The 16,959-nt window shown below is 40.0% G+C and overlaps 1 protein-coding gene and 1 non-coding gene across 36 annotated transcripts in view; both read right to left on the bottom strand.

Annotated features, from left to right (window-relative positions):
* Abi2 (abl interactor 2) overlaps positions 1-16,959 on the bottom strand; it is a 96,098-nt gene that overhangs the window by 52,791 nt on the left and 26,348 nt on the right. The gene's annotated exons all lie outside the window — the stretch shown is intronic.
* Positions 9,267-9,403, bottom strand: LOC134473372 (small nucleolar RNA SNORA2/SNORA34 family). Its single transcript, XR_010043623.1, has one exon. It is a non-coding gene; the product is annotated as a small nucleolar RNA SNORA2/SNORA34 family (small nucleolar RNA).

Genomic DNA, 16,959 nt, shown 5'->3' with positions numbered 1-16,959 from the left:
ATCATTGGCAGAGAGGCCTCAATGAATGGAGCAGAAAACAGAATAAAGAAGATAAGCAGACAACTGATGGCAAAAAAAAACAGCAAAACAGAAATGAGGCAGAGAAGGTTGGTTATAATCTCTAATATAGATGGCCCTGATACACTAAATTTAAAAAAAAGAACCACATGTAGAGCAGATCAGAAAGCAGGGTCCACCGAGATGCTATTTATAGGAAATATAATTACCATGAAAAAAGAGTACATGGACTAAAAATCAAATATGAGAAAACAATGCTCTATGTGATAGAGAACCAGAGAGTAATAGGGGCAACTAGACCAGTATTTGTGGATAGGTTGGAAAGACAGGCTTTAATAGGTAAAAGGAATACAATTAGAGATCAAGTCCAGGAGAGAGAAGGTTCAGAACCACTTAGGTAAATAGCAGGTTGCCCCCCTCCCCAATTTAAAACCAAGGGTCTTGGTCAAACCAAAAAATGCACAGTGTACCCTGGGGAAGTGAAAGCGCAAGGAGAGTCTTAAAAAAGATGGCAGAAGATATTGTTAATAGTGTATGAGGATTTAAAACCCACATTACTTGCATCACTCTGCTTAGACAGATTTTTTTTTTTATTTTATTCTGTCCCAGTTTGTCTACTTGCATTAGATTTGAGGGCACAGACAGCTATCCCAAAAACATCAGGATATAGCACAGTAATCATCTTTAATTTCCTATTATCTTAACCTGGAACCCTGTATGGCTTATACTGTTTTATCATAACTAATCTTAGTTAAATTTGGTTTGTTTGATTGCTGTTTGGTATTGACAGATTTTATTCAACACTGATATGATTAATAGTATCAAGTCTGAGAGTATAGGCAACTACACTGAAGATGACAAGACTCTACGATATATATTCTGGTTTGATAACTGTCTGCTTTTGAAGTTTTATACTACATACAAAATGCTGCAAGCTGTTCATCAATAGTCATGGATTTGGACAGTGTTGCTTAACATTCTGGAAAAATGCTCTCAAGGAACAGATAGCAGCCAAATTATCAGTTTTCTTTCTTGACAGGTGGTTTTGTCATCAAACCTCAGACTATTCTGAAGGAAACCCAAGCTACTCAGTGCCATTCTATAAACCTAAAGTCCACAGCTATCAGTTTCCCAAGTCTTTTACATTCCCGCAATTACCATGAGAAAGATCTGCTAAGTACAGCAGATATATAAATGCTTTCAGTTCAGCTAGTGAGGTGTCATTTAATAAACAGATTTTTGAGTATGGTTACTGGCGCATACAGAACATTTTAACTTGCATTTCAGTACTTGTGCATTTTACAACATCTTGTAGCATATCACCTGTTACAAACAATTACCAACAGTGAATTGCAGTGAATTCCATCAGAAAGGTTTCATCCCTGCCAAGAACCTAATTATATTTTCAGACCTAGTTCTAACACTGGATCAGTCAGGCATATGTAACCATTCGGTTGCAGCATGACTAATCACATATGTACTAAACACTGCTATTTTCATCTTCATCTGAATCAAGGAGGCTTTCTTTCCCTGTGTCTGTATCAGTCAATTCTTGCTCTGGTTCACTGTCACAGGAGCTTTGGCTCAAATGGCCAGTGTAAAAGTTGTTGGAGCAAGTGACCAATGTCAAATTTGTAGTTGTGATCACTGTCATTATTATCATCGCCATCATCATCATCATCATCAGTGCATGAGTCACCTGATAATGACTCACTTTCAACCTCCTAAACTTACAAATCTGATATGTGGTGAGGGCTCCCTGCTGTTAACCAGCTCAGGAGGGAGGTGGCGACCTGCCTCCCACTGCTTGTACTCCAGCAGCCACTGGGGCCAAAGCAGGCTGGCAAACAGTCCTACACCAGTGCACCCGATGGTCACCATCAGATACCCCTAGCCAGCAGAGGCTACAAAAAGCAAAGAGTCTCGCTTCAGAGAAATTGTGGCCAACACAGGATGTGCGAAGGACCCCACTACCCACTTGCCCAGAAAAAACTAGGAACATGACAAGAGGAAAAAGCAAAAGGCAATCTGGCCTCCAACCCAAGCAGTACTGGTCCAGGAGATGTAAACATGGAAAAGATTGGGAGTCGTACACCTGAAGTTTCTGAAGCAACAGCAACCGAAGTAAAGAAACAACTTCAAAAGACTATAAAATAAACTAGAACAGAAATACCATCTCAGGTAAAAGAAGAAATGAGAAACATAATAAAAGAATTGCTAAGCACCTCTAGAGAAGACACAGATGGAATAGAGGAATACAGGAAAATGAGGGAAACATTCAATGAAGAATATAAAAAAGACTTAGAATACATGAAACAGATTCAAAAAGACTACCAGGAAATTAAAACTCCATTGAAAGCTGGCAAAACTGCTTGAAAGAAACTAAAATTAAATTATCAAAGCTTGAAGAAAGGTTTGTAGCTTGTAATCATGAAATGAAAGATCTCTTAAAAATAACAAGAAACCAGGAAAAGCAACAATACAAAGGCTACAAGATGACATGAAGTATAATTTAAGAATAAAAAATGTGAGTGAAAACACAAGGGTAAACACAAATGAAATACAAAGGCTATTTACAGAAATAATTAAAACTTCCCAAGCACAGGAAAAGGAAATGTTATTCAGATAAGTGAGGCATACAGAACTCCACCCAGCTATAACCAAAATAAATCTACACCCAGACATCTAATAATCAAGATCCCAGAAATTCAACACAAGAACAGAATATTAAAAGCTATGAAGAAAAGACACAGATCACCTACAAAGGAAAACCCATCAGAATCACAACAGACTTCTCGACAGGAACCATCAAATCAAAAAGAGCTTGAAGTACTCCAAGCACTGAAAGAAAATAAACTCCAACCCAGATTGGTGTACCCTGTAAAACAATCTCTCAAAATTAATGGAGAAACAAGATGCTTCCACGGCAAAGAGGAACTGGGGTATTCATAACAACCAAACCAACCCTACTGAAGGACAAAAATACTGAAGGACATTCTAAAAAGAGGAAAAAAAGGTTATGGTTTCAGGAACAGTAGCAGAGGGGGCTCACTGAATGGGGCAGACAGTGGAATGAAGGGGAAAAGTAGGCAACCAATGGCAGAAAAATAGCATGGCAGAGATGAGGTAGAGAAAGTTGGCTATAATCACTAATATAGATGGCCTCGATTCACCAATAAAAAGAAACAGGCAGAATGGATCAAGAGACAGGGTCCATCAATATGCTTTATGTAAGAAATACATTTATCTCAAAAGGGGGTTTATAGACGGCAAGCCAAGGATGAGAAAACAATGCTCTATGTGACAGGGAACCATAAAAAAGAGGGGGTAGCTTGCCCATAGCTGCAGATTGGTTAGAAAGCCAAGACATTTTTATACAATGGAAAACTACTCAGCTATAAAGAAAGATAATCTTGAGGCTCTTGTAGATAAATGGATATAATTTGAGATCATGCTCAGGTTCACAGTCACTTAGGTGAATAGTGGGTTGTCTCCCTAATATAAAAATTGAAGGAGGAGCAAGGGATTTAGCTCAGTGGCATAAGTACCCGCCTGGCAGCATGAGGTCATGAGTTCAATCACAGGTACCAAAAAAAAAAAAAAAAAAAAACACCTAAAGGAGTTAGTGGGATCCAAAATGTACGATACATCCTGTGAAAGTGAAAGGGAAGGAACTATCTAAAAAGGGAAGGCAGTGGCCACTGTTAATCTACTATTGTGATTTGAAACCCATATTGTTTTCATTGTTCTGTTTGGTTTGGTTTTATTCTATTTCAGTTTGTCTACTTGTATTAGATTTGATGGCATGGACAGCTGTTCCAAAGATAGCAGGATACATTATAGTAAGCATTTTTTATTTCTTATTAGCTTGATCTCAAGCTCTGTATTGCTATCATTTTTTGACTGATTTTATTCTATTATTTTTTGGTTGATGGTATCAAGTCTGATGGTATAGGCAACTACTTTGAAGACAGTAAGATGCACTACGATACCCATTGTGGTTTTACTATTATCTTCTTCTGAAATCCTATGTCTCCACTGTTTCGTTTTTATTGGTTTTGTTCTATACTGTTCTGTTTGATTTTATTATGCCTAATGATATGGGCAATTCTTTTGAAGATAACAAGAGGCATTATGGTAACCATTATTGATCTTGTATTTTGTTTTTAAGTCATGTACCATGTACATCCTTTTATTTTGATTGACTCTATATTGTTTTGTCTTGTTTGGTTTTATTCTCATCAAAATAAAAAAATGAATAAAAAAAGAAAAATAAAAAACAAATCCTAAATGCACAGAAATCTAGAAATAAGCACTTCATGGGCAAGACTCACCTGCTGCTGCTTTGGAGCTTCTGCACACACCCTGCCAAGTGAGTGAATGAACAGATAGGTTTCTTTATCCCCAGGCACAGCTACTGTGAGCCACACCTGGCTTCCATTATGGTAAAGTACACATTTAAACTATACAAGTACAGTGTAGGTGTATTCTATTTTCTTTATGCCCATGGATACATTCACCAAAAAAATGATACAGACAATATTATGTGGGTAAAAATCTCAACCTGACACTTTTGCACACGCTGCCATTAGTTGTACCAAGTTGATGAATACAAACATTAATTCCTACAACCCCCAGAAACAGCTACTGAGATGCACAGCTGGCTACCAGCATGCTAAAGTACATAATTTCATCAGGAAAGTATGGAATGAGGAAACACACTTTTAACTGTATAGCTGCTCCTAAAACCCTCCAATTGAGTAACTCTGGAAGCATTCAATAGGCCATCAACAAACAATATAATTGACACACTTGAGCCTGACACTATGAAACAATACTCTTTGGCTTTATTGGGCAAGAAAATCACCTCCTGGGGATAGAGGGACCTACCCCAAGGGCTTCAATATTTTTGCCTGAACTTTTATAAGTACCATTACATGTATAGTGTAGGGAACCGCGCGACCACCTGCTGCTGTCTCCCCGCCTCTCCCTTATATGGGCATGTAGTGCGCCTACATCAACCATGATCCTCTCCTGCTCCCCTCACGTACACGAACGTGTATGTGACCCATCAGAGACAATGACCCATCAGAGATCATCTGGTAGCCTCTTCCTGTCCCACCTGCCCACCCTTGCCCTACAAAAGCTGTGACCACTTCCTCAATAAACGAGACTTGGACTTCCTCAATTGTCTCCATCTTTCTTTGTCTCTTGCCCTGTCTTTGTTAATCCCGTTCCTCCTCCAGGTGGTTACCCGGCTGATTGACCCGCGGGCTGGGGCAGGCTGGGTCAGTATAGCTTTATACTATTTAGCTGAGAGCAATAATCCAATAAAAATGTAAAGGATTACTAAAGGTGAAAAACAAAGCAAAGCATGAAGGAAATTAGCTGGATGTGATGATGTACACCTGTAATTCAGCCTGTAATCCTGGGAGGGTGAGGCAGCAAGCACTATTATACATCTGAAGTCAGCCTGAGAAATTTATGGAGATGCTGTCTAAAAATAAAATATAAAGAGCAAGGGATGTGGCTCAGCATTAGAGAGTGCTTGCCTAGCATGTATAAGGCCCTAAATTCAATACCCAGTACGGGGTTGGGGATTACACTAAAACAGTATTGCTGAAAATGTCTGTAACACAACTAAATGAAGGGCCAGGCATGCTGGCATAGTCCTGTAACCCCAACACCCAGGAGACTGCAGTAGGACCGAGTTCTAGGCTAGCAGGGGCTATACAGCCAGTGCAAAGCCAGTCCTTGTCAGTCAGGACCACACAGTGAGAACCACACAATATAACCAAGTGAAAAAGAGCTCATTTCAGAGCATCATAAAACCGATCACTATAATTCAGCAGGAGCCTATGTGTAAACATGGGCATAAGAAAAATGTCAGCTCCAAAATGTCAACCTAAGTTTGCTCTGATTGTTAGGATTATAACAGATGTGGGTTTTTTAATTATCTTAATACAGTTTAGTATTGCTTATCTTGGAGGTGTATCACTTGAATTATCAGAAAGATGAGAGCTGTATTACTTTTCTTTAAAACTAGTATCCATTAATACAAAAGGACAAAAACTTTAACAAATTTTCTATCTAGATAGAAACAGAGAACCGCACAACAACAAAAAGTTGTTTTTTTAGGGGCTGGGGATTTAGCTCAGCGGCATAAGCGCCTGCCTTGCAAGCAGGCAGTCGTGAGTTTGATCTCTGGTACCAATAAAAACGAAAAAAAGACAAAAAAAAAAGGTTTTTAGTTTCCGAACAGCATTCCCTAAATACCTATGATTGTGTTCTTTTGGCTACAATCATATATAATTGTCAATAATGTCACAGTTACGGTTCATGCATTAAAAGCTGTAATACTTCCAGGGCCAGGGGTATAGCTCAGCAGCATAGCGCCTACCTGGCAAGCATGCAGTAGTTTGATTCTGAGTACAAGAAAAAAAAAAAAAACTGTATTATTACCACTTAAATGGGGACAAAACAGAATTTTTTTTAAATAAAAGATAATTTTATAGAAGAACATTCTAAAGTTTGCTCCAGGTAAATACTCTCATGAGTCAAGAAAGGTTCTTATATAGAATAAAATGATGTAAAAGTTCCATGGCAAATCAATACTAAGCAACAATTAATCCCTTCTATACCTAAGTTTAAACTAAGGTATAGAAGGTATAATACTAATTTCTTATTTACATGATTCCCAATGTCTTCAGGCTTCTCTTCTTACTGTACTTCTACCCCTTAGAAACTTTACTTTCTAAGCTATCACTTTCAAGCATAAATTTTAAAAATGTCATCCCTGAGCCAGGCGTGGTGGCTCATGCCTGTAATCCCAGCACTCGGGAGGCTGAGGTGGGAGGATCGTTGTGAGTTCAAGACCAGCCTGGGCTACAAAGTGAGCTCAAGCCAGCCTCAACTGCACAGCAAGACCCCGTCTCAAAAAAGCCAAAAAATAGTTATCCCTTACATTTCTCCCGAACCTACATTTCTGTTTACATGGCATACACATTACCTTCTATACTACATTGGTTCAATATATCTGTAACTATCACCCTTCCCCAAAACCACTTCCACTTCCTTTTCCTTTTAGTATCACCGTCATAGTCTGTCATCTCAGATACTACCCAACTCTCCCTCTACTCCACCTCTACAGGTGTTCAGGTGCCAAGACACTTACACCCTATCTGTGCTTTACACCCTCTCCTTTCTTTGGCTTCCTGCTGGCCACAGGCCACCTCAAGGTCCTAGCTAGCTCTTGCCAGTAGTACTGCACTCATTTCCAGAACACATCAGAGCATCCTACACAGTCCAGGTCCTTCAGTTTCATCTTTCCACAGCTTCTTCCCCTTTTACATACAAAATCTTCTATCACCAATGAGACCTAGAAGTTATTTTTCCTTCTACCTTGCCTGGATTTTATCCTACAGTTTAAGCAATCTTATTCGCAAAATATGGGTCATTATTTTCCTACCTTTGCATCTCTGCCTTTTTCTTCACCTATAATCACTCTTCCCTGCCTTGAACTTCAGGAAAACTTTCCCAACTGTAGTAAACTCTTCAATTAGCACAGCAATTTAATAGTATGTGCACCCTGCACAGCTCAAAGTCACACACTACCAGCACAACCCTTTTGAGTAAGGTACTGTGTCTTGCACATTTTGGTTTCACATTACACTTTAATCTGTAACTCATTTGTGTATCAACTGTAAGAGTCCAGAAAATAACCGTTACTTCTATCACATAATGAGGGTAGAAAAGAGTTTAATGCTGTAAAGGAGACTTCCTGGATTTCCAGAAAGTTCAGCACCATCCAACCTACACTGGCATTACTGTGTAATCCCTAAGGAAAAGAAATTTAACCAATTTCCCAGTTTAACGTTCTGAGATTGGTACTGGATAGAAGAGCAAAAACCTCCACCCTCTGAAGAGGCTCACAACTGCAGTTTCAATACCACCAGGCTCCTGGCATTCTCTTTTATCAGTTAGCCCATCTAAAGTACTAAACAGTTTCTTCTACACTCTCCTCCCTCCTTGACTTGACTTAGTTCAATCGTCAGTGCATGCACTCTTATTCACTGCACACATGTAACTTCACAGACATTGTACTGTGTATTTAGATTTCAAAATGAAGATATGATCTCTGCACTCAAGAAGCTTCCTTCCAATACATCAGAGGCAAACAAAGAGAAAATGTCCAGATAGAAATTTTAAAAAGTCAGGCCCAATGACACTATTGTAATCCTAGCTACTAAGGAAGCTGAGGCAATAAAATTGCCAAGTTGGAAGCCACCCTGGGGAACTTAGTGAGAATCTCTGAAAACAAAATTTTTAAAAAAGAGCTGGGGATGTAGCTGAGTAGTGCAATATTCATCAAGCATTCACCAAGCCCTGGGTTTAATCTCCAGTACCACCAAGGAGGGTAGGAGGTAAAAGATGCGTACAGTATTCAAGTTGAAATACTATTGTAGTTCACTCTGAATGGAGCCTCACAGAATAATTTTGTGACAGAAGTTATTCTAGGCAGAAGAAACAATTTAAATAGAAAGAAGCAAGAAAATACATACTGGGTCTACCAAATAGGATCTTCAGTGCTGGTTCATCATTAGTTCTCTCCTGTTACTACTTTTTTTTTTTATGGTATTAAATACATTTTATTTTTTTAATTTTAAAGGAGGTAAAATTAAACAGAACAAAATAGGACATAAGAAACCAATGTAAGAGATATAAATTTCAAAGCCAGATGACCTGAGATCTTCACTATCTATCATATTGTCTCTTGTTTTTCTTCCAAATTGTTGCTCATGTCTTCACATACAGAGAATTCATACAAAACAATATAGTATAAAACTGATCCAAACAGAATGAGGAAGGCGATTTAGGTCTTCAAAACCAGACAATAGGGAAGTCACTAATGGCTGTCATAGAGTCTCTCATTCTCTTCAAAATAGCTGTCCATACTTTCATGTATACTAAAGTTCAACAAAACAAAACAGGCAGGGGGGGAGGGGTTGCTGGGTTTCCCGGTGCTCCAGGTCCCAGCATGGTGCAGGTCCCAGTAAATGCTGGTGGCTCCCATCCTGGACCGCCAGAGCCTGCCATGCTCACAGCCGCTCACAGGGGAGGGAGGGGTTGCTTGGTGCTCCAGGTCCCAGCATGGCTTAGGTCCCAGTAAACGCTAGTGGTTTGCATCCTGGGCTGCTGCAGCCTGACACTCTCACAGCCACTCACCAGGGGAGCAAGGGGTTGCTTCAAGCTGTTTCTTTCTAATGCATTGACCATTTCACTGCCCAAGTTCTGAAATGGCCAATAAACCACAGAAAGACATCTCTTTAGGCTCTTGCTTGAAACCAACAGCATCAGGAAGCTGCCGGCCTTGATTCAGGGGCAGTCCTGTTGCTACTTTAAGACTGAAACATCAGCTTTAAAATCAGTGTAATCATCTCCGTTTGCATAAAACTCTTAAGTAAAAGTTTCATACATGCAATCACTCTCGTAAGGACATTCAGGGTCACAGTGTCCAACTCAGTACAGAGCTGTTCACAGAGCACTGTTAAATGAGCTTTGGATTCTGCATTCCAACAAATCTTCTAACTACTGAAAAGTGAAAAACAGAGCTCATCACTAAATCTCAAAGTAACATTGAAAAATGTAATACAAAAGTAAGAAGTTTTTGCCAAAAGATGGTGCAAAGGAAGTATTAGAACTATACACTTACAGTACTTGAGAATTTTTATGAAAAAGTAACAGTCAACTTGCCCAATCTCTTCCTGACATGTCCGTTCAACAAGCAGTTGCTTTCACCTGGGAAGGGAATCATCATTTTTTCACCTCCAAACTCTAGAAGTAGGAGGTCCTTACATGATAGCCTCTTTTCTTTTCTTTAACTGCCTATAACCTACAGACTTTTCTCCAGGAAAGTCAAGCTAATGTTTTTCTTATCACTCTCATACCATCCCCAGGGCAGACAAGAATCAGCTCCTACACCAAGACATTTTACCCCTGAAATTCACAGCTCGAGCATTTGCATCCATTGGAAAGAACCCAAACAGCACATGAATCAACAAACAGGGTCATATCAAATTAAGAAAGAACCAACAGCAAAAGAACCAACAAAGACACCTATAGAGTGAAAAAAAAAAATTGCCAGCAATTTCTCCAACAGAGACTAACATGTAGAATACACAAAGAACTAAAAAAAAAAAAAAAAAAAAAAATTAAGACCCTCCCCAAAATGACTCAATCATAAAATGGGCAACAAAAACTAACAGACAATTCCAAGAAGTACACATGGCCAAAAAATATTCAGCACTTCTGGCCATTAGAAAAATGCAAAACCACAGATACCATTTTACTTTAAAAAGACAGCAAGGCTGGGGATTTAGCTCCGCGGCATAAGCGCCTGTCTTACAAGCAGGCAGTCGTGAGTTTGATCCCTGGTACCGATAAAAAAGAAAAAGACAAAAAAAAAAAAAGAAAGAAAGAGCTATCAAGAAGTCAAGTACCACAGCATGGTGGCATATAACTACAATCCTAACAGTCAGAAGGCTGAAGATCTCCACAAGTTCAAGGCCTGCCTGGGCTACATGAACTATACAACAACACTCCCTCTTTAAAAACAACAAACAAAAAGTTTAATAACAACAAATGCTGGCAAGGATGTGAGGGGGAAAAAACGAACCTTATACATTATTAGTAGGAATGCAAACTAGTACAACCACTATGGAAATTAGTATGTAGATTCCTCAAAAAACTAAAACTAGAAATCCCATTTGATGTAGGTATCTAGGTATCTTTCCAAAAGAGTTGAAAGTCATCATATTACAGTGAGACATGCATACCCACGTTTATAGCAGCACCATTTATAACAGCTAAATCTTGGAAGCAGCCTATATGTCCATCAACAGGAAAATGGATAAAGAAAATGTGGTATTTACATACAATGGAGTTCTAACTTCCCATAAAGAACTACACACTGTTTTTATATACAATGGAGTACTACTCTGCTGTATAAAGTAGGGTAAACTTTAAGCATTAGTAGGTAAAGAGATATACCTTGAGACCATAATATTAAGTGGAGAATAAATCAAACATACATGTTTAAATAGTCCATGGTTTCTCTTATATGAGAATATATATATATAATGTAATATATAATATATAATATATATATAATGTATATATATACATATTATATATATATAATGTAAAAGCTAAATAAAAAGCAGAAAGTGGGAGATCTTTTTCAAATGGATGGGGGAAGAAGAGATGGAGGAAGCCAAGAGATAAATGAGTGAAAAAAATAAAGAATTGAAAAAATATAGAAATGCAGTTTTAGGAACTTAGGGCGCTGAGCAAGAAAGCAGTACACCCTCCTTCCTGATAAGCGGCTGCGGCGGGCAAGCCAGGAACAGAACCAGTCAGCATCCCCTGTGAGCCTACCAGGGAAATCAAACATCCCATCTCCTCTGCCCTTCCCTTAGCAACTGAGGGCCCGAGGTCTGAGCATCTCTTAGGAGGATGACCGTATGCAATATAGCAAATATGGGGATTTCCTTCTGTCTTGTCTTTGAAGGCCAACACTGTTTTCACTATTTTGCTTTGTTCTGATTAACTGTTTTGCTGTATTGAATATTGTTTTGATAAGTTTTATAATGTTCTGTTCTTGATTTGATTTTGCTACATCTGACTGAATGGACAACTATTGTGAAGATAACAGATACACTAAGGTACCTATTACTGTTATTCCAGTATTCTGCTGTGAAGTTCTGTACCAATTTCACTACATTGTTTCGATTGGCTTTGTTCTGTCTTGTTCTGTTGTACTTCTACTACCTTCAAAATAGAAAGAAAGAAAGAAAGAAAGAAAGAAAGAAAGAAAAGAAAAGAAAAGAAAAGAAAAGAAAAGCAGTTTTGTAAATGAGAAAGGGACCAAGAATTAGAAGAAGGGGGACAGGGTGGGTTAGGGCACAAAGAAAGGAATTAAGATGTGTTGTATATTCACGCCAACTCCCCATAATAAATGTAATCATTATGCACTGAAAACAGTGCTGTAGTCAGGGGTTGCATACAGGGCACAGAATTTATAATATTTTATGATAGTTAAATACAAGAAAGTGCAAGAAATCTGTTCTAAAGACCTAGAAAAATCCCCAGCTGAAGGCCTGGGTCCCATAGTAATATCCTGTGTGAGTCCAGCTTAAGACCTAGAGTCCATGACAATGCCTCCCACAAGTCCAACTGGAGGCCTAAAGCCCATGAGAATGACCCACGCAAGTCTGTTTCACAGATCTGCAAAGGGAAGGCCCAAAAGTCAGTGGTGGAAGCTATAAAATCTATGCCAGCAGGGTAAAGTGTCTGTGCCAGTAGGTTGAGGGTTCTACACTGGAGCCAAGAAGCGACACTCAGAATAAGGACCAGCGTTCCCTCAAAAAGTACCACAGCCACCCTTAGCAACAATGAGGTCCAGAGCTCCTCTGACAATGAGAACATTCGAGTACATATCAGTAAGCCAGCATGACAAGCTTCCTTGGGAGATTAAACAGCAAACACCTTCTCCTCCAGAGCCAGGAAGCAATGCTCAAAGTAAGGAGCAGAGCTCACCCAAAGTGAACCGCAACCACTCTCAGTGACAAGGTACCGAGCTCCTCCAATGATAATGGCTGAATTCAGGTAAGCCAGCTCCTCCAGGAAAACCAGGAACACCAAACACCACCACTTAGGAGAACCCACAATACTACATTCTTCCTCTGCAAGTCTCCCTTTTATAAAAAAGCTGACAACTTTCCTCAGGTGGGCCATCTACACTCAGCACTATGCTGATTTAATTCAGCTGGTGTAAAACTGACCACCAGTTTTTAATCCATAATGCACGGACTACTAAAAAACAAATGTCTCAAACTAAGGAAGTGAAATTTTGATGTTCCTTTTAAGAGAAACCCAACTTCTACAACTGATTTCTTAAAATTTCACTAACAGTCTAAAATCACTCTCTTGATAAATCTGTATCTTTTTACAGATACTTATGTGTCTACATTTCTATTCATGGATATATCAAGTGATACGCTGTAACAACAGTCACATCTTTCAGCAAGTGCTACAGTGAATGAATACCTTTAAAATGTGAACAGCAAGGGGCTGGGGATTTAGCTCAGCGGCATAAGCACCTGCCTTGCAAGCAGGCAGTCGTGAGTTCAATCCCTGGTACCAATAAAAAGACAAAGACAAAAAAAAAAAAAAAAATTGTGAACAGCATTGCTACATGGTGTTTGCCACTTTGGGGCCTAAACTGTTAACCTCAAGGAGAGAGGCAGAAGTCCTGTCAAACAGGACATGACCTGAATATCTACCAATAGGGAACAGGTTAAATAAGTTTGGCTCAACTATGTCATGAAATACTTAATATTAAAAATTACATCAGGACAATCTTTGTAAATGTGAAATAAAAATGCAAAACTATTTAAATACAGTATAGTAAAGATCAACCAAAAAACACAATAATTAACATAATACATTACAATCCAAGACATGTTTAAATCTGTCGTTCTTATTTTGAAAAAGTAATTTTGCTGGGTACAGAAGTTAGGTTGACAATATTTTTCTTTCATTTTTTTGGGTGGGGACAGAGTCTTGTATAGATCAGGTTGACCTTAAACTCACTATGTAGCCCAGGCTGCCCTCAAACCCATAGCGATCTTCCTGCCTCAGCCTCCTGTGTGCTGGGGTTACAGGCATGTGGCACCATGCCTAGCCTCTTTCAATATTTTACAGATGCTGCTACCCAGTTTTCTAGCTTACATTATTTGAAAAGAAAAGGTCTCGTTATTTTTGTTCTTTTGCAGGGTAATGTCTTTTCTATAACTTACCACTATTTTGGCAATTTTATTTTGCTATCCTTTGTGTAGTTTTTCTTGTGTTTCTCATATTTAAGGTTTACTATATTTTTTAAAATCTGTGAATTAAGAGTTTTCAATAATTTTGCAAAATTTCAGCCATTTTCTTATCTAATACTCTTGTGTATGCCCCTTACCCTTTTACCTACATATTTATTATATTACCTGAAGTGATATTCTTCCCCCCTGGCCCTCCCTCTGGACTGACTTTAGGAAACTGCATTGCTACATTCCTCTCCTTTGTAATGTCCTTAATCCCATGTGTTACTTTACCTCAAACCTTGTAGTTTTGTGTCTAGTCTCTAGAAGGCTGATCTTTAAGTACTTGTTTTCATTTTTGTTTTGTGGCACTGGGGGAAGAGCGCCACACTTTTCACTGAGCCACACTCCCAGGCCATGGTCTTGCTAAGCTGTCTGGACTGGGCTCGAACTTGGATACAACCTACTCCGTCACCTGTATAGCCAGGGTTTCAGGTCTGAACCAGGTCTGCACAGACCTGGTTCAATGCAAAGAGCATCTCTCTGCAAAACCAGCTGGGAATGAGGTGTTGGCCTCTGCCCTATGTCACCCTAACACTTACTCAGCAGTACTGGAGAGCTCTACCAAGAAGCTAAGCTATATCCTTCACCTCTTTTTAATTCTGAGGCAAGGTCTTGCTGAGTTTCCACTGTCTAACTCTCACATCCCTCAAATTCTGCGATTTCTCCCAAGAGCACAGTTTATTGCTGAAGAATTCAATCCTGAAAATTGTTACATTTAGTTGTCTTAAATCTTTAGTCTCCTTAGATCAGAAATACTTTCTCAGCTCCTCCTTTTGGTTTGGTTTTCAGGACAGTGATGACCTGAGCCACCCTTTATCTGGAGTCTCCTCCAGCGTTCAGGGTTTACTCGGGACCCAGACTCAGATCAGATATTGTGGCAAGACTGCCAAGAATGACACTACGTCACTCTTCTGCTTCCTGTCACAACTTGGGTCTGTCTCACTGCTGACAACACACATGGTGGCCACTGACTACAGCTACTACTTCTTTGGAATAGCAGCACATTGTGGAGAAGCACTTAGATACTCTGCACATTTCCCAGTGCATGCAGACCTGCAGTGTACTCACAAGCTCAGTTCTCCAGGGGAACCACAGGCTGTGTGCATGGAAGCCTGGAGCCCCGAGGGTTCTCATCAGGGGAACCCACCCAGGCCACAAGCACGGAGCCTAAAAGCTCCACAGCAGTGCTGCACGCACTGCAGAGGCTGGTGGCTGCAAAGTGCTCAGCTCAGGTCCAGAAGCCAGGAACCCAGCTTCCCTCCAGCCAGTGTCACCTGACTGCAACAGGGGCAGGGGTGGAGGCCAGCAAGCCATCCCTGTCTGACTGATACCCTTTGCAGCCTGGACTCCCAGCCTGACGGTGCCTGTAAAGCCAAGCAAATCTACTTCTCTATCCCTGCACCCTCACAGACCTGTCAGTATTATCACTATTTCTCTGTGTACTTTTCCTACAATGGCCCTATTTACATTCCCTTTTAATTGAGATAAAATATTTTTGAGATTCTATTTCTTCTATTTTTCAGTTTCAAGACATAATGCTTGTTGTAAAACTGTAAATGCCTTAAAACTGGCCTAATACCAACCAGTAGCTTTATGCAACAGGTGTTTGGCTATAAAATGACTTTTCGGGGCCAGGAATATAGCACAAGCACCTGCCTAGCAAGCACAAGGTCCTGAATTCAATTCCTAATACCAAAAAAATAAATAAAGTAACTTTTACCTGAGTAAAAACTACCTGAGTTTTGTATTCACTAAATGCTTTTACTGCTGAGAGGCTTCTCCAAGGAACCAATAGCAACATGGTTTCTCGGAACTCCCCCCCAAGCTTGACAGTTTGACATGCAAACTCAAACCACTAAGAAGAACTGTTTTTATAGCTTACTACACTGAAAAGATACAGGTGAAAGTCAGCAAAGGAGTCAGGCAGGTACTACATGCCTGTAGTCCCAGCACTCAGGAGGCAGAGGCAAAAGGATCATCTCAAATTCAAGGACAGCTTGAACTACAGTGAGCAAGACCAGTCTGGACTACACAGCAAGTCAGCAATGGAAAAAGGTGCATAACTGAAGTCCCAGAGAAAATCTGTTGGCTTCCCATTACCATTTCCCAGTGGAATCAGACAAACACTGTGTAATCTTGAAAATGTGTGACATTTGTGAAGTATTTTGAACCAGGGAACCTCACCCAAGAATGTGTGCTTAGCATTTCCAGCTGGAGTTCAGACAGCAGGCACTGAGGTCCTCGAAACTGACCTTGGCTACAGGTACCTGGACCCCCAACTCATGTCAATAGAGCACAGGGTCCCAAGGAACAAAACTGGGTATTCATCATGCGCCAGCATGGTCCAGGTACACAAAGATACTGTTTCCAGGCAGGACACTCCAAGGACTTATGTGCTATCTCCCAGGAACTGGCCCATGGCTAGCTCTTTCTTTGGTATGCACACAATTCAGACACCCCAGACCCAGTGCAGTTTCACTTTCAGTAAAAATGAAATAAATGTTTAAGAAAGAAATGATAAAAGTCTGCATTTTTCTTAGTGTTAAATATTCCATAGATAAATGACTTTTTAAATATCTGTAAAATATAAAATGGGCAGTAATTTAGGGAAAAGTTCAGAATCAGTGCCATAAAATAGGACACTGTTAGACTCAAGAGATCAGTAGTTAGTATCATAAAAGTTTTGCTTGTATAGTGTACACATGCGTACACTTAGGTAACTATATGTAGTTGTATTCTGTAATTCCAGACTCATTCTATGAGATCAACACTTCTCTGACACACCAAAACCAAAGGTATAGGGAACTTCGCCGCTTCCGGGTGCACTGGACCAGCATGGCGGGTCCTGAGTGGGGCCTGCAACAGCCTCCCCGCTCCTGGCTGTGCTTGGCGGACTCTGGAGTTCTAACCAAGCAAGTGGGCACCATTGGTTCCAGAGGCTGGGCAGCCTGGTGTAAGTGCCCCGTGCGTGCACTTTCCCCCGAGTCCAGCTAGTTTGGGACACTTAGCCCCG

The sequence above is a fragment of the Cavia porcellus genome, unplaced genomic scaffold (assembly GCF_034190915.1).
Source record: "Cavia porcellus strain 051 isolate PalLab524CR breed Dunkin Hartley unplaced genomic scaffold, mCavPor4.1 scaffold_26, whole genome shotgun sequence".
Classification (NCBI taxonomy): Eukaryota; Metazoa; Chordata; class Mammalia; order Rodentia; family Caviidae; genus Cavia; species Cavia porcellus.
Note: the sequence above shows the minus strand (reverse complement) of the source record. Positions and strands in the feature narration are given on the sequence as shown.